The sequence below is a fragment of the Ranitomeya imitator genome, chromosome 3, assembly GCF_032444005.1.
Source record: "Ranitomeya imitator isolate aRanImi1 chromosome 3, aRanImi1.pri, whole genome shotgun sequence".
Lineage (NCBI taxonomy): Eukaryota > Metazoa > Chordata > Amphibia > Anura > Dendrobatidae > Ranitomeya > Ranitomeya imitator.
In genome coordinates this window covers 686477509-686496363 of record NC_091284.1, presented here as the reverse complement: position 1 = coordinate 686496363, position 18855 = coordinate 686477509, and the positions used below count along the sequence as shown (strand labels likewise).

At 45.0% G+C, this 18855-nt stretch overlaps 1 protein-coding gene across 2 annotated transcripts in view; it reads left to right on the top strand.

Moving 5' to 3' along the window:
- The first annotated feature begins 309 nt into the window (after positions 1-309).
- Positions 310-18855, top strand: part of LOC138670810 (retinol dehydrogenase 7-like) — an 86740-nt gene continuing 68194 nt past the window's right edge. The window contains exon 1 of one of the 2 annotated variants that reach the window (XM_069758498.1): positions 310-1038. The gene's annotated coding sequence lies outside the window, so the exon portion shown is untranslated. Of the gene's footprint in view, positions 1039-4203; positions 4917-18855 lie in introns of those variants that run through there. The other variant, XM_069758497.1, reaches the window with a different exon arrangement.

The window sequence follows — 18855 nt, the reverse complement described above, 5'->3', positions numbered from 1 at the left end:
ATAGTTGAATAAAATGAATATGAAGAATGTAATCAAAAAAAAAAAAAAGGTAAAGGATGAAGAAGAAGATGAATAAGGTGAAGAAGAAGTTGATGTCAAAGATGCTGATGATGATGAAGATGAAAGTGTGGGAAAAGAAAAAAAAAAAAGAAGGGGAAGGGCGTGGAATAGTGAAACATCAATATCTGACAAAATAAAAAAAAAAATTTACATAGTCAATATCTTTGTCACTCCGAACGTCTTAAAAAAAAACAAAAAACATGCTATTCTATTTGATTGGGATAAACCTCTATGACTTTAATGTCTCCGCCACCTCCCCAAATACATCCGGCATTATTCTTAGTTGTTTTCCTTCATGTAGAATGAACCTACAAGGCAAGAAAGGGTTTATTTTAATTCCGATATTTTGGTCCCATTGACTTGCATTGGGATCGGGTATCGGTATCGGCGATATCCGATATTTTTTGAATATCGGCCGATCCTATCCGATACCGATACTTTCCGATATCGGAAGGTATCGCTCAACACTAGTCACAAGTAGTTAGTGTCACCAGGTACCACTCCAAGGCAGTCACTGGGTCTGCATCAGCTTACCGGAGAGTCAGAGACATGGGTATGGGGAACTGGAGGATGAAAGCAAAGATGGGGTCAGACAATTCAAGGTCAGGGCAGGCAGCACAGGTTCAATATACATAGCCGAGGTCAGGAGTGGAGAGATCAAGATAAACGGTAAACAAGCCAGGTCAGTAACAGGGGAGACAGAACAAATATGCACAAACAGGAACTAGAGACAAGCTGCTAGCAACCTACTTTAAGGGAGAGAGTTGTGGGAGAAGCTTTCCAACAAACACACTGCTGCCTAGGGATAGGCTGGGGAAGTTAAACCCTGCAGTACACAACTGTGCTAACTTCCTGCAGGATCTGACTTCACCTCCCTATAGCCAGGAGGAGACAGCATGAATGTGCAGCAGAGCTGAAAGAGCTGCATGAGTACTCAGCATTGCGGCCTGACACGGGAAGCAGCAGAATGCAAATGCAGTGAGTAGCACGATGCTCGGAATGCATGCACATGACTGCTGTGACAGTACCCTCCTTACAGCCCTCCTGTCATGGTTATGGACAGGGTTCCTTCCCTGTCCTCTCGGGGTTAATTTGTATAGCCTCCCTCTGGTTTGGGGAGGGCTATATTTACCCACCTTCATCTGGGGATCCTTGTCAGTGATACATCTGTCTTGGCTGTGTGTCTGACCCCCTGGTGTGCTTGCATACTGTTCTCCGGTTTCTTTCTTGTGTATGACTCGATCTGTTTTCTCGTTCTGTGCTTTGCCTTGAGACTCTGTGCTAATTGTCAGAGCCACAAACCGACAATTAGCACAGAGTCTCAAGGCAATTAGCACAGAGTCTCGTTCTGTGCTTTGCCTTGAGACTCTGTGCTAATTGTCGGTTTGTGGCTCTGACCTTCAGCTTGGTACTCTAATTTCCCTCCTGTCTTCTCCATTTATACTGCACCACTATCTTCCGCTCCCCGACCTTTTTGCTAAGTCCCGACCACACTTATATCTCACCCTTTTGGCACTACATCGACCTCCCGGCTTGACTTCGGCACGTTCAGACTACTCTCCAGCTCCACCGATCTCCGCTGCCACTCGGTGTCTGGCTCCACCTCCGACCACTCCCCCGGAGGTCACGTGTTTCAGGTCCTGTGCTCAAGCAAGTAAGCTCACCGCAGCGCTCCTTGCTCTCTCTCTGTTCTTCTGTAACACGTGCACTGGCTCCTGCTGTAAGTCTGCAGCAGGGCTCTTGATACATCCCTTACCTGGCCAGCCAGACTGAGAAACCTTTCCAAGATAACACGGGCACAGATATTCTTTGCAGGCTCCCAGGATTGCTCCACAGGTTCAAAGCCCTTCCAGTCTACCAGTAAGAAGGTCCTCCCCTGAATCTTTTTATTATCCAAGTTGTCCCTAATCTCAAAAATGTCTGAGAGAGCCTCAGGAACAGAGGTAGCATGGGGCTTCAAGAAGCGATTCAGGACCACTGGCTTCAGGAGAGAGACATGAAAGGTGTTAGGGATCCATAGATTCACAGGGAGTTGAAGACAACAGGTCACCAGATTAAGTTAACTGAGGATTTCATATGAACTAAGGTACTAGGGTGCAAATTTGAATGAAGGTGAATATTCTCCAACCAACCCTAAGTGCTAGAGTTTCCCATGTCACAGGGCACTAGTGAACAAATTGTCCCTTGCCTCCACAGTAAATATATACATTTTCTCTGTGCCTCCGCTGTCGTTCCTGCACAAAAGGTTTGGCCTGCTCAACCTGCAATGGCTCAGTAGCTGGTGGTGCAACTTGTGGTAGCAAAGGGAACTGGAAGTATGGAGCCACTCTTGTTGAATTTCTGGCACAAAGAGACACTGAAGCTTGTTCCAGGACTCGCTCATGGAAGCCGAAATTTATTGTAGTGGCCAGGAGTATATGGACATCCAGCGAGGATGGTTGATTTCTGCCTACCAACTCATGCTTGATTTAACCAGACAGGCCTGGTCAGAAGGTTGCCACCAGGGATTCTTCGTTCCATACCAGCTCCAAGGTACAGGGGCGTAAGGCATACTGGACAATGGTGTTCATGCTCTGCTTTAGAGACAAAAAGGATGAAGCAGCTGCGGAGGTGCAGCCTGGAATTTTGAATACAACTCGGAACATCTCCGGGAACCTTCCAACATCACGGGTCTCTGGACCACCATGCTCACAAATGGGATTTGCCTAGGCCAGGGCTTTTTCAGACAGCAGAAAGACCATAAACGCTATCTGGTCCAAAGGAAGGAGATGAGCGTGGAGTGTGGAATGGATCTGCCACTAATTCATATAGCCGAGGCTCTCCTTGGGGTCTCCATTGTAGCAGGATGGAAGTGTAAGCTGGATCTTAACACTTTCTCAGGGAGGCTGACAATCTTGAGTAGGGTTGAGTAGGGTTGAGTAGGGTTGGCAAGACATGGTAAAGGTGGAAGGCAGGGTGGACATTGCGGCACAAAGACCATGCAGCTGAGTTGGCCCCACATTGATGGCCTGCATCCAGGTATGGACTGGGGCCAAAATTCAGCCCTGGCATTTGAAATCACACAGGCCCATGTTGTCCCCTTTTCCAAGCACCAGATGGAATATATTACTAATATTACCCTGGATGGAGGAAAGCAAGATTTACTACAAGATCAATATTTCTAATGATACCCGTGGCCTGATGGGGTAAGTGACTGAGTCAGTGACTTTGTGCTCTGTCACAACTCTTAACAGTATGGGTGTCTTGAGAACACTAATTCTGTTAACAATGTAGCAGACAAGGCAGCCCACTACCAGACAGGCCCTTCTGGCATTTGCCAGAATTGTCAGATGACCAGTCCGGCCCTGCCTGCATCGTCTTGTCCTGACGCTCACATTGAGAGCACACCTCCTGGTACAGTACTTACAAATTAGATGTGGGATCTCGGGCTCCAATTTGTTAGTGAGGTCCATGGCCTGAACGTACTGTAACGCTGGTGAGTGATGATCCACTATGCCATGGGCCGGGCTGACTCTGGAGATGCCCAACTAAGCAACTACCTGGTATTTACTAAATCCTCAAATGGTGAGGATAGGCTTGGCGGCAGGTAGCCACCAGCTACCATTCCAGGACGGTTCTCGGGTCAGCAGAAGCTGACCGGAGGGTCAGAAGCATGGTACGAGGCACAGGAGGGCAAAGACGTGGTCAGATAATTCAGGGTCAGGGTAGACTGCACAGATTCAATATAGCCGAGGACAGGAGTGGAGAGATCAGAATAAACAGAAAATGAGCCTGATTAACAACAGGCGAGAGAACGAATATGCACAAACAGAAACTAGAGACAAGCTATTAGGAACCTACATTCAGGCGAGTTGAGTGGAGCTGCCTAATAAACCCACTACTGCTTAGGGATAAGCTGGGGAAATGAAATCCCTCAGGACACAACAGGGTCAGGGGCTCCTCCCTATAGCCAGGCGGAGAAAGTAGGGATATGCAGCCGAGCTGGAAGAGCTGATTTAGGACTCGGTGTGGTGGCAGGACACGGGCAGAAGCAGAGCGGCGAACGCATCGAGTAGCACGGCACTGGTATTTCGTGAATTGCTGTGACAGATAGCAAATTCAGTTGTGTGATCCTAGCCTAAAAAGTTTCATAGGTATTACTACGCATGAAAGTTACCATGATCTTTGTTATGATGAATTCACTCACGCATTTCTCACGACATACCACCCTTAGTCATAGTATACTTCTTACTGACACTGGAATAGTATTTCAATCACAACAGCAAATCACATGTGACCATGCAATATTAGGAGGCATTGTTAACAGGTGTAAAATAGTATACACCATGTGATTAGTCAAACTTGCTGGAGTCTCAATACATGCATAATAGTGTGAATGTGTTTATATATACTATGTGAACCTGAACATCAAACATATATCAATTATATAACGTGACTGATTCCAGCGATTTTGTTTACAGTATTTATCGTTAGACAACAACGCCCTGTTATATCAGGGGCACAGCGAGTAACTAAGGCTGCCGTCACACTAGCAGTATTTGGTCAGTATTTTACATCAGTATTTGTAAGCCAAAACCAGGAGTGGAACAATTAGAGGAAAAGTATATTAGAAACATATGCACCACTTCTGCATTTATCACCCTCTCCTGGTTTTAGGTTACACATACTGAGGTAAAATACTGACCAAATACTGCTATAGTGTGACGGCAGCCTAAGGGTTATATGGGAAACCTTGAAACAAGACAGGAGAATTTGCTTAGCTCATGGTTATCTGGAGGCAATGAGCAAAGGCTCTTATAGAGGCTGCCATTAGTGTTTGAACCTGCAGGCAGCAGGTGAAGAAGAAAGGTTGTAAGGTAAGGGATTGTAATAATTTCTTTTTTCTTCCTATTTAGCAAAAATTGGAATTACAGAACTGAAAAACAAATAAACATAGAAGGAAATCTTGTATGAAATTAGCTTGGATGCTTTACAATGCAGTCTCTGTCTCACATTATAATGAGTAAAGCCTCATTCAAGTATCCGTGATTCTTGTAAATGCTGTATTCATGGTCTGTATGCTGGAACCCCCATCTTCACTTTCCTTCAAAAATTTTCTGTGAGGCTCAAGTCAGGTGACTTCTGGCCACTTGATAATTTTCAAGGACTACTTTTGAAATCAAGCCTTGGTGGATGTTGAGGCTTTGCTTTCAATCATTGTCTTGTTACAAGGTCCAAAGATGCCCTTTGCTGCAGAATTCAGCTTCCACCACAATTATCAACACTCAGTATTAGGCCTCGTTCAATAATTTTTGTAAATGGTACAAATGTCATCAAGTGTTTTGAATCCTAGTCTCATCCGTTTTTACCAACAATGTTTCATTAGTGATGCTCACTAATGAAACAATAAATGAATATTTCGCAAAGCTTCCCCTTTCGTTTGCCTTGTTAACCCTTTCATGACCACGGGTATTTTCGTTTTTGCTTTTTCATTTTCTGCTCACCTTCTTCCCAGAGCCATCATAACCTTTTTTATCTTTCAGTCAATATGGCCATGTGAGGGCTTGTTTTTTGCAGGACAAGTTGTACTTTTGAATGACACCATTGGTTTTAACATTTTGTGTACTAGAGAAGGGGAAATACAGTCCAAGTGCAGTGAAATTGCAAAAAAAAGTGCAATTCCACAGTTGTTGGTTTTTTTTTTACCATGTTAATTAAATGCTAAAACTGACCTGCCACTATGAAAGTGGTTAATCACAGACAGCACATTGATGGCACACTCTTACCATCCATGTGCTGCCTGTGAATTTTAGTAGGCGTGTATTGGTACTTTTTATCCTTGATGCCTGTAAAAAACAGATATGTCTCCGTAATTTTTCCACAGACACACGGTCCACAAAAAAACCTGGACATGTAAACAGCCCCATAGATTCTAATGGGTTCTTCTTTATAAAGGTAGAGAAGGGTGGAGGCTAAATGTTTTGTTCACTATAAACTGTGATATTGCTGTATATAAGCGATCAACTCCTTTTTCTCCAATTAAAAATAAAACATATTTGTTATTGCCATATCCATTAAGGTCTAATGTATCAATAGATAAAATTAATCAGCTAGATCAGTAAATTCAATGAGAAAATATTGAAAAAAACAAGATTGTGGGTTTTTTTTGTAGCTTCAGCATCGAAAAAAAATGTACTGTATACACTCATGTCTAAGGCGACCCGAGTAGAAGCCTAGGCACCTAATTTTGCCACAAAAAAACTGGGAAATCTTATTGCCGGGTATGCATTATCCCCTCATCCCTATCCTGGTATGCATGGTCTCCTCATCCCTATCCTGGTATGCATGGTCTCCTCATCCCTATCCTGGTATGCATGGCTTCTCATCCCTATCCTGGTATGCATGGCTTCTCATCCCTAGCCTGGTATGCACGGCCTCCTCCCTATCCTTGTATGCATGGTCTCCTCATCCCTATCCTGGTATGCATGGCTTCTCATCCCTATCCAGGTATGCACGGTCTCCTCATCCCTATCCTTGTATGCATGGCTCCCTCATCCCTATCCTTGCATGTATGGCCCTCATCCCTATCCTTGTATGCATGGCTCCTTATCCCATCCTTGTATGCATGGCTCCCTCATCCTTATCCTTGTATGCATGGCTCCTCATCCCATCCTTGTATGCATGGCTCCTCATCCCATCCTTGTATGCATGGCTCCTCATCCCTCTCATCCCTATCCTGGTATGCATGGCCATCTCATCCCTGTCCTTGTATGCATGTCCCCTTCATCCCTATCCTTGTATGCATGGTCCCTCATCCCTATCCTGGTATGCACGGCCATCTCATCCCTATCCTTGTAGGCATGGCCCCCTCATCCCTATCCTGGTATGCATGGTCCCTCATCCCTATCCTTGTATGCATGGCCATCTCATCCCTATCTTGGTATGTATAGCCATCTTTTCCCTATCCTTGTATGCATGACTCCTCATCCCCATCCTTGTATGCATGGCCCCTTCATCCCTATCCTTGTATGCATGGTTCCTCATCCCTATCTTGGTATGCACGGCCATCTCATCCCTATCCTTGTAGGCATGGCCCCCTCATCCCTATCCTGGTATGCATGGTCCCTCATCCCTATCTTTGTATGCATGGCCATCTCATCCCTATCTTGGTATGTATAGCCATCTCATCACTATCCTTGTATGCATGACTCCTCATCCTCATCCTTGTATGCATGGCCCCTTCATCCCTATCCTTGTATGCATGGCGATCTCATCCCTATATTGGTATGTATAGCCATCTCATCCCTATCCTTGTATGCATGACTCCTCATCCCCATCCTTGTATGCATCTCCCCTTCATCCCTATCCTTGTATGCATGGTTCCTCATCCCTATCCTTGTATGCATCTGCCCTTCATCCCTATCCTTGTATGCATGGTTCCTCATACCCATCCTTGTATGCATCTGCCCTTCATCCCTATCCTTGTATGCATGGTTCCTCATCCTCATCTTGGTATGCATAGTTCCTCATACCCATCCTTGTATGTATGGCCCCTTCATCTCTATCCTGGTATGCATGGTTCCTCATAGGGTTGAGCGAAACGGATCGGTCATTTTCATAAGTCGCCGACTTTTGGCAAAGTCGGGTTTCATGAAACCCGACCCGATCCCTGTGTGGGGTCGGCCACGCGGTACGCGACTTTCGCGCCAAAGTCGCATTTCGATGACGCGTTCAGTGCCATTTCTAAGCCAATGAAGGTGGACGCAGAGTGTGGGCAGCGTGATGACATAGGTCTCAGTCCCCACCATCTTAGAGAAGGGCATGACAGTGATTGGCTTGCTTTCTGCGGCGTCACAGGGGCTATAAAGGGGCGTACACGCCGACCGCCATCTTACTGCTGCTGATCTGAGCATAGGGAGAGGTTGCTGCCACTTCGTCAGAAGCAGGGATAGTGTTAGGCAGGGTACATTAACCCCCAAACCGCTTGTGCTGTAGCGATTTCCACTGTCCAACACCACCTTTTCTTAGCAGGGACAGTGGAGGCTAAATTTATTTTTCCTCAGCGCTGTAGCTCATTGGGCTGCCCTAGAAGGCTCCCTGATAGCTGCACTGCTGTGTGTACGCTGCTGTGCAAACCAACTGCTTTTTTCAAAGCACAAATCCTGTTGTTCCTTCCTTTCTGCACAGCTTTCTTGTTTGTTTGTCCACACTTTTGACTTTTTGTGTGCAGCAGTCCACTCCTTGTTATTGCTGCCTGCCATACTTTGCTGAGATTACTGCAGGGAGATAGTAATTGTAGTACAGTCCCTTTTTTTTTTTTTCGTTATATCTCTTCAAGCCACTTTCTGCCACAGAAAATATACTCTAATACAGTGGCCCAGATTTATTCACTAGTCTCCCTGAAGAAAAAAAAAAAAGGGTGCAGATTAAAATTGGCAAATCTGCATCAGTGGCAGTCCTGTGTGTGGCATCTGTGTCTCATTTTCTGGCACAGAAAACATACAGTCTAACAGTGGGCCTGATTTCTTGCCAATTCTCCCATAAATAAAAAAAAAAAATTGTGGGAGATTAAGATTGGCCATTCTGCCTCAGTGCCAGTGCTGTGTGTGGCATCTGTCTCTCATTTTATGTCACATAAAACCTAGTGTGTAACACTGGGCCAGATTTTTTAACAATTTTCCCAGAAGAAAAAAATAGTGGGAGATTAAGATTGGCCATTCTGCCTCTGTGCCAGTCGTGTGTGCGGCATCTGTCTCTCATTTTATGTAACATAAAACCTAGTGTGTAACACTGGGCCAGATTTTTTGACAATTCTCCCACAATAAAGTAAAACAAGTGGGAGATTAAGATTGGCCATTCTGCCTCTGTGCCAGTCGTGTGTGTGGCATCTGTCTCTCATTTTGTGCCACATAAAACCTAGTGTGCAACACGGTGCCAGATTACCATGGACCCTCTCCAGGCTATTAATATCTGCCCTCAGTCACTGGCTTTACTACTCTGGCGGAGAAAATTGCGCGGGAGCCCACGCCAATTTTTTCCGCCATCTAACCCTTTAATTTAATAGCTAGAACGGCCAAATTTTGCACATACACACTACTAACATTAGTAGTGTGGAATATGCAAAAAAAAATGGTGATATGACATGGTTTACTGCATGCAAACCATGTCTCATATCATGTCGGGTTTAGGAAGGAGATAGCAAAAGTCGGTAATTGAATTACCGGCTTTAAAGCTGTATAGCGCTGGAATAAATATTAATATATATACATATATGTGTCTCACTGACATATATATATATATATATATATATATATATACCTATTCTATGTGTACACATTTATTCTACCTATTCTACTGTAAGCTGTCAGTGTGATTTTACTGTACACCGCACTGAATTGCCGGCTTTCCTCTCTAACACCGCTGCGTATTTCTCGCAAGTCACACTGCTGGTCCGTGTGTAATCCGTATTTTTCTGGCTTCCATAGACTTTCATTGGCTTTTTTTTGCGCAATACGGTGACAAACGCAGCATGCTGCGATTTTCTACGGCCGTAGAAAGCCGTATAATACTGATCAGTAAAATACCGCAGATAGGAGCAGGGGCATAGAGAATAATTGGGACGTTTGTTAGGCGTGTTTTACGGACGTATTTTATGCGCTCATACGTCCGTAAAACTCGCTAGTGTGACGCCGGCCTGCCCCTGAAGCTGTGTACTGTTATACATTGGGCCTGATTTTCCCTGCAGTCTCACCCACCTATAAAGGGATATATAAATCCAACAGAAGTTTGAGTTCACCTTGTAAGTTGTTTTACAGTAACAAATACCGTTACTTTGGTTACGTTTTTCAAACAATGAGGAAGTCTGGTGGAAGAGGTCGTGGCCATGGGCGTTCATTGCCAGCTGGTAATGATGGTAGTGGTGGTGAAGCATCAGGTGGTCGTGGGAAAAGCAATATAGCACCTAAGTCTCGAGTTGTTGAGCCAGCTTCGTCGTCTGGCTACACAATAGTGATGGGAAATCTAGTTCATTTTGGTGATTAGTTCACCATGAACTAGTTCACTGAAAAGATTAGTTCAAAAGATTAGTTCATTTAGTTCATTTAGTTCAGTATTTCTCTGGATTCTGCTGAGAAGAGATGGACCAGTTCTAGTTCGTTATACAGAAGCTGTGGCTCCTAGCATGAGTTATAGTTTTGTTAAAATGATCAGAAATAGTTAATACATCTGATCATTTCATAACAAACTCTTGTTAAAGGGGTACTCAGTCTGGAGAAAAAAAATTCAAAAGTTATTTATTCAAGATAGTAATTTCTTTTTTTTCTTTGTGAAATATTTATTATTATTATTTAAATGGCGTGACAGATTGCCCACAGAACCGCAAGCTACACTTATCACATGTGAGCAGTAGGAACATTTTGCTTTCTTCTGATCTCCACTAAGTGTGAAATGATTCCATTCCTGGCTTCTTTCTCTTCAGTGTATTATCTGCACACATTATGGTCACTTGCAGTCTCTGGTATTGAGCACTGAGCAGACAGTATTCATTTCACACCACTGCAGTAGGTGGCAAAAGGAAGAGATGTGGTGAAACTACACAGAACTACAGATTTACCAAGCTGCCGCACAGTAAATGGATCTTTTGCTGCCCACAGCAACCAATCACAGCTCAGATTTCACTTGCCAGACCACTGCACTGCACTACTGCAGTATCAGAAAGCTGACCTGTGATTGGTTGCTATGGGGCAAAGAAAATCTTCCTATTAGACAGCCTGATAATTCTCCACCCTATCCTGTGAGGAGCTGATAGGAAATGCATCATGTCATGTGACCTGTGAACTAAATGAACTATATGAACTGCTGAACTAGATGTTCTGTTGAGAATGACTCAGGACAGCCTAGTTCAACGTGATGCATCTCACTGAGCCCAGCAGCATTTCCCCCTGTATTAGTGAGTAGAGTACTGACTCATAATGATTGTGTATGAGGGAGCTGAGAAGCCGTAAAGCATCCTGAGAACAGAACAGGAGCCAGTGGTAAAGATTTCAGCAAGACTGATCTTCTAGGCTACAGGAGGCTGATCCTCTACAGGAGGCTGATCCTCTACAGGAGGCTGATCTTATCACAAAGACTGGTGAGGGGCATGAACCACACCACAGAAACGCTCTCTCTCATACACACATGAGCTGTGTCCGTCTACTGTACAATTTCAGTTTTTATTATTACTATTATGTTTGTATTTACTATTTGATGTGTGGTATAGTGTTTTACTACCTTCTTTTCAAGCATCAGGAGCTATAAAGAGCAAGTGTGACACCAGGGATCTTCAGTGTGAGGAGCTGTATGAGGGATCACTCTCTGTCTCCTCCCACTTGCTGTTTAGTTCATAATGAACTAATCTCTGTCAGGATGGTAAACTAGATGAACTAGTTCACTCTGAAGATTAGTTCATTTTGAACTACTCACTCACGAACTACCCATCACTACTACACAAGGCCTCGAACGCTCCCTTTTCTGGGAGTAGGAAAACCGCTTTTAAAGCCGGAGCAGCAAGAACAAGTTTTGGCTTTCCTTGCTGAGCTCTTTCGCCTCCTCTTCTGAAACTGCTAAATGTAAAAGCAACGCGTCGTCAGTGGATGTTCACGGTCAGGGACAAGTCGCTTCCTTGTCTTCTTCACCAAGAACAACAGAGAAGGATGCGTCAGGCGACACAACGGGTTACTCCATGGAGCGCTTTACACATACCCCCAAATATAACAGAAACCATGGAAAGTCTACTTCTAAAGCAGATAGATGAAGCTGCAACCCATAATGAGGTCCTGGTTATGGGGGACTTTAACTACCCGGATATTAACTGGGAAACAGAAACCTGTGAAACCCATAAAGGCAACAGGTTTCTGCTAATAACCAAGAAAAATTATCTTTCACAATTGGTGCAGAATCCAACCAGAGGAGCAGCACTTTTAGACCTAATACTATCTAATAGACCTGACAGAATAACAAATCTGCAGGTGGTCGGGCATCTAGGAAATAGCGACCACAATATTGTACAGTTTCACCTGTCTTTCACTAGGGGGACTTGTCAGGGAGTTACAAAAACACTGAACTTTAGGAAGGCAAAGTTTGACCAGCTTAGAGATGCCCTTAATCTGGTAGACTGGGACAATATCCTCAGAAATAAGAATACAGATAATAAATGGGAAATGTTTAAGAACATCCTAAATAGGCAGTGTAAGCGGTTTATACCTTGTGGGAATAAAAGGACTAGAAATAGGAAAAACCCAGTGTGGCTAAACAAAGAAGTAAGACAGGCAATTAACAGTAAAAAGAAAGCATTTGCACTACTAAAGCAGGATGGCACCATTGAAGCTCTAAAAAACTATAGGGAGAAAAATACTTTATCTAAAAAACGAATTAAAGCTGCCAAAAAGGAAACAGAGAAGCACATTGCTAAGGAGAGTAAAACTAATCCCAAACTGTTCTTCAACTATATCAATAGTAAAAGAATAAAAACTGAAAATGTAGGCCCCTTAAAAAATAGTGAGGAAAGAATGGTTGTAGATGACGAGGAAAAAGCTAACATATTAAACACCTTCTTCTCCACGGTATTCACGGTGGAAAATGAAATGCTAGGTGAAATCCCAAGAAACAATGAAAACCCTATATTAAGGGTCACCAATCTAACCCAAGAAGAGGTGCGAAACTGGCTAAATAAGATCAAAATAGATAAATCTCCGGGTCCGGATAGCATACACCCACGAGTACTAAGAGAACTAAGTAATGTAATAGATAAACCATTATTTCTTATTTTTAGGGACTCTATAGCGACAGGGTCTGTTCCGCAGGATTGGCGCATAGCAAATGTGGTGCCAATATTCAAAAAGGGCTCTAAAAGTGAACCTGGAAATTATAGGCCAGTAAGTCTAACCTCTATTATTGGTAAAATATTTGAAGGGTTTCTGAGGGATGTTATTCTGGATTATCTCAATGAGAATAACTGTTTAACTCCATATCAGCATGGGTTTATGAGAAATCGCTCCTGTCAAACCAATCTAATCAGTTTTTATGAAGAGGTAAGCTATAGGCTGGACCACGGTGAGTCATTGGACGTGGTATATCTCGATTTTTCCAAAGCGTTTGATACCGTGCTGCACAAGAGGTTGGTACACAAAATGAAAATGCTTGGTCTGGGGGAAAATGTGTGTAAATGGGTTAGTAACTGGCTTAGTGATAGAAAGCAGAGGGTGGTTATAAATGGTATAGTCTCTAACTGGGTCGCTGTGACCAGTGGGGTACCGCAGGGGTCAGTATTGGGACCTGTTCTCTTCAACATATTCATTAATGATCTGGTAGAAGGTTTACACAGTAAAATATCGATATTTGCAGATGATACAAAACTATGTAAAGCAGTTAATACAAGAGAAGATAGTATTCTGCTACAGATGGATCTGGATAAGTTGGAAACTTGGGCTGAAAGGTGGCAGATGAGGTTTAACAATGATAAATGTAAGGTTGTACACATGGGAAGAAGGAATCAATATCACCATTACACACTGAATGGGAAACCACTGGGTAAATCTGACAGGGAGAAGGACTTGGGGATCCTAGTTAATGATAAACTTACCTGGAGCAGCCAGTGCCAGGCAGCAGCTGCCAAGGCAAACAGGATCATGGGGTGCATTAAAAGAGGTCTGGATACACATGATGAGAGCATTATACTGCCTCTGTACAAATCCCTAGTTAGACCGCACATGGAGTACTGTGTCCAGTTTTGGTCACCGGTGCTCAGGAAGGATATAATGGAACTAGAGAGAGTACAAAGGAGGGCAACAAAATTAATAAAGGGGATGGGAGAACTACAATACCCAGATAGATTAGCGAAATTAGGATTATTTAGTCTAGAAAAAAGACGACTGAGGGGCGATCTAATAACCATGTATAAGTATATAAGGGGACAATACAAATATCTCGCTGAGGATCTGTTTATACCAAGGAAGGTGACGGGCACAAGGGGGCATTCTTTGCGTCTGGAGGAGAGAAGGTTTTTCCACCAACATAGAAGAGGATTCTTTACTGTTAGGGCAGTGAGAATCTGGAATTGCTTGCCTGAGGAGGTGGTGATGGCGAACTCAGTCGAGGGGTTCAAGAGAGGCCTGGATGTCTTCCTGGAGCAGAACAATATTGTATCATACAATTAGGTTCTGTAGAAGGACGTAGATCTGGGGATTTATTATGATGGAATATAGGCTGAACTGGATGGACAAATGTCTTTTTTCGGCCTTACTAACTATGTTACTATGTTACTATACCGTTCCTGGGTTAGAAAGTGAAATAGTTAACAGGCCATGCTCATTACAAGTTGAATCGGACATGGAGTGCACAGATGCACAGCCACAGCCAGTCTACTATGCTGTTCCTTTGACTCAGACCAGAACATTGCCCTCGCAGTGTACTGATCCAGAATCTGACCCTGATGAGACTATGGTGCCCCGTCATGAACGCTATACCACCGGCTTACACGGTGACATAGACGAAGTTGCACACGAGATAGAAGAGGAGATCATAGATGACCCAGTTGTTGACCCCGATTGGCAGCCATTGGGGGAACAAGGTGCAGACGGCAGTAGCTCTGAAGCGGAGGAGGAGCAGCAGCAGGCATCAACATCGCAACAGGTTCCATCTGCCAGGCCCGTATCTGGCCAAAAACGCGTGGCAAAACCAAAACCAGTTGTAGGAAAGCATGGCCATCCGGTTAAAGAAGCTCAGTCTGCAATGCCTGAAAAGGTATCCGATAGTAGAAAGAGTGCAGTCTGGCATTTTTTTAAACAACATCCAAATGATCAGCGCAAAGTCATCTGTCAAAAATGTTCAACTACCTTAAGCAGAGGTCAGAATCTTAAAAGTCTAAATACAAGTTGCATGCGTAGACATTTAACCACCATGCATTTGCAAGCCTGGACTAACTACCAAACGTCCCTTAAGGATGTAGCACCCTCGGCCAATGAAGCTAGTCAGCAACGCTACATCCCTTCCCTTACTGTAAGCCCACCATTTCCCGCACCACCTGCAGTAAATGTGCAGGTTTCGTCACCAGGCCAAAGCAGTCAGGGAATCACCAGGTTCGTGGTAGGAAACACTGCATGTAGGGCACCAGCAAGAATACCATCTCCAACCCTCTCTCAGTCTGCCATGTCCACCGGCACCCCCGCTAGTTCCACAATCTGCAGCTCTCCAGTCCAGCTCACCCTACATGAGACTCTCATTAGGAAAAGGAAGTACTCATCCTCACATCCACGTACACAGGGTTTGAACGCCCACATTGCTAGATTAATCTCGTTAGAGATGATGCCCTACCGGTTAGTTGAAAGCGAAGCTTTCAAAGCCCTGATGGACTACGCTGTACCACGCTACAAGCTACCCAGTCGACACTTCTTTTCGAGAAAAGCCATCCTAGCCCTCCACCAGCATGTAAAAGACTGCATCGTCCATGCACTCAGGCAATCTGTGAGTACAAAGGTGCACCTGACAACAGATGCATGGACCAGTAGGCATGGCCAGGGACATTACGTGTCCATCACGGCACACTGGGTTAATGTGGTGGATGCAGGGTCCACAGGGGACAGCAATATTGGGACAGTTCTGCCTAGCCCACGGTCTAGGAAACAGTTGGCTGTAGGCGTTCGCCCCCCCCTCCTCCTCCTTGTTCTCCTGCAGAAGCGAGAGCTCGTCCACTGACCGCAGTCGCACAAGCACTCCATCCGCAGCTGCCACTGTTGCACATGAGGTGTCCCATTATGGAACAGCTAGTGGCAAGTGTCAGCAGGCTGTATTGGCAATGAAGTGTTTGGGCGACAACAGACACACCGCGGAAGTACTGGCCGAGTACTTGCAGCAAGAAACTCAGTCATGGCTGGGCAGTGTACATCTTGAGGCAGGTAAGGTAGTGAGTGATAACGGAAGGAATTTTATGGCTGCCATAGCCCTTTCACAACTGAAACACATTCCTTGCCTGGCTCACACCTTAAACCTGGTGGTGCAGTGCTTCCTGAAAAGTTATCCGGGGTTACCCGACCTGCTCCTCAAAGTGCGCAGACTTTGCTCGCATATCCGCCGTTTGCCCGTGCACTCCAGCCGTATGCAGAACCATCAGCGGTCTTTGAACCTTCCACAGCATCGCCTAATCATCGACGTTGCAACAAGGTGGAACTCCACACTGCACATGCTTCAGAGACTGGGCGAACAGAGGCGTGCTGTTATGTATTTGTGGGAGGATACACATACACGGGCAGGCAGTTGGATGGCAGACATGGAGTTGTCAGGTGTGCAGTGGTCGAAGGTACAAGACCTTTGTCAAGTCCTTCAGTGTTTTGAGGAATGCACACGGCTGGTTAGTGCAGACAACGCCATAATAAGCATGAGCATCCCCCTAATGCGTCTGCTGATGCAAAGTTTGACGCACATAAAGGAGCAGGCGTCTGCAGCCGAGGAAGAGGGAAGCTATGGTGACAGTCAGCCATTGTCTGGTCAGGGCAGTCTACAGGACGAGGTAGGGGGCGAAGAGGAGGAGGACGAGGAGGATGATGGAGATGAGTATTTTTTGAATGAGGAAGCTTCTCTGAGGCCAATAGAAACTGGTGGCGTTGCAAGGCTGGGTTCAGGCTTTTTGAGGGACACAAGTGACGTAGATTTGCCAGAAACTGCCCCTCAACCCAGCACAAGCGCAGATTTGACATCTGGAACTTTGGCCCACATGGTGGATTATGCCTTACGTATCTTCAAAAGGGACCCACGCATTATTAAAATGATGACCGATGATGATTACTGGTTGGCCTGCCTCCTTGATCCTCGTTATAAAGGCAAATTGCAAAATATCATGCCACATGAGAACCTCGAACAAATATTAGCAACCAAACAAGCAACTCTTGTAGACCGTTTGATTCAGGCATTCCCAGCACACAGCGCCGGTGATGGTTTTCACACGAGCTGCAGGGGGCAACAGGGCAGAGGTGTTAGAGGTGCACAAATCAGAAGTGGCGTTGGACAGAGGGGTTTTCTGACCAGGTTGTGGAGTGATTTCGCAATGACCGCAGACAAGACAGGTATTGCAGCATCAATTCAAAGTCACAGGAGACAACATTTGTCCAGTATGGTTACTAACTATTTTTCATCCCTTATCGATGTTCTCCCTCAACCGTCATTCCCATTTGATTACTGGGCATCCAAAATAGACACCTGGCCTGAATTGGCAGAATATGCATTGCAGGAGCTTGCTTGCCCAGCAGCTAGTGTGCTATCAGAAAGAGTATTCAGTGCTGCTGGTTCAATATTGACGGAAAAAAGGACTCGTCTGGCTACCCAAAATGTTGATGATCTAACCTTCATTAAAATGAACCACTCATGGATTTCGAATTATTTTGCCCCACCTTTCCCGGCTGACACATAGCTTTCCTATGAAAAGGTCTGGCTTGTGGACTGGTCTTACTGACTGTTCCAATCTCTTAATTTGCAGCAGCTGTTTGTCCATACGACATGTTTACACCTCCCTAAATGGGCTAACCCCCCCATGGGGCCGTGGTCTCGCCACTTGGCGCAAGCACCCGTGAGAGTGCCGTTTGTCTGAAGAGGTGGGTGTGCCCACTTTTGGTCGACGGCACTGCCACTGGGTCCCTCATAGTACAATAAAGTGTCTCTGGCGGTGGTGGTGCGCACCCAACGTCAGATACACCGTTGTAACATGAGGGGCCCTGGGCCTGAACCGCCGGCCACAAGAGAGTTTCCCCCCCCAGCTCAAACAGTGCTCTACCACTTGCAAAATTATCTCTCACAGCTCCACCAATGTTTAGTCTATGCGCAGACATCCTTCAATGCCTGGCACTGACAATACCAATTTGTTGACATGTATGATGCTAGTTAAAATAGGCAGGGTCACTGTCCTATATTGTCACCAGTAAATACTTAGCGCCAAATTACTATGTCTGAAACTCAGCAGAGGAGCCCACCCCTGTATCTAAGTATGCCACCCTTTTCTGGGGGGTTTTGTTGTTTTGCGAGACATTAACATCTATTTCTTTATTGGGAGTACTAACTGTCAGACATTCCTTCCAATCGTCCTCCGCTGACCACACCAATGCTGCCTGTGTACCCCTGGAACCTAATTAAAAGTGCATAGAGCCTACTTTTTTTAGTTTAGGCCTACTAAGTCTGTCTGCGGTCCCTCCTTCCAATAGTCCTCCACTGACCACACCAATGCTGCCTGTGTACCCCTGGAACCTAATTAAAAGTGCATAGAGCCTACTTTTTTTAGTTTAGGCCTACTAAGTCTGTCTGCGGTCCCTCCTTCCAATAGTCCTCCGCTGACCACACCAATGCTGCCTGTGTACCCTTGGAACCTAATTAAAAGTGCATAGAGCCTCCTTTTTTTATTTTAGGCCTAATAAGTCTGTCTACGGTCCCTCCTTCCAATTGTCCTCCACTGACCACACCAATGCTGACTGTGTACCCATGTAACCTTTTTTAAACCTGTGTTGAGCCAAATTTGTGGTGTAAGGCCTACTAGCAGTGTCTGTCTGTGCCACTCTATACAGCTGTCCTCTTAAAAAAATGACCTGCAATTGTCAGGTTTTCAGCCTATTGGAATTTTAAAACTGCAGTGGGGCTACTAGTTTGGTTGGGGCCTACTAACGGTGTCTGCCGCTCCTTGCTGTTCTCCTGGTTTCCGGTCCTGAACTTCCATTTTCAGGCTCTCGTTAAGAAGTTGTTAATATTACACTGCATTTGGCCTACTAGTGTGATTGGGGTCTACTAACGGTGTCTGCCGCT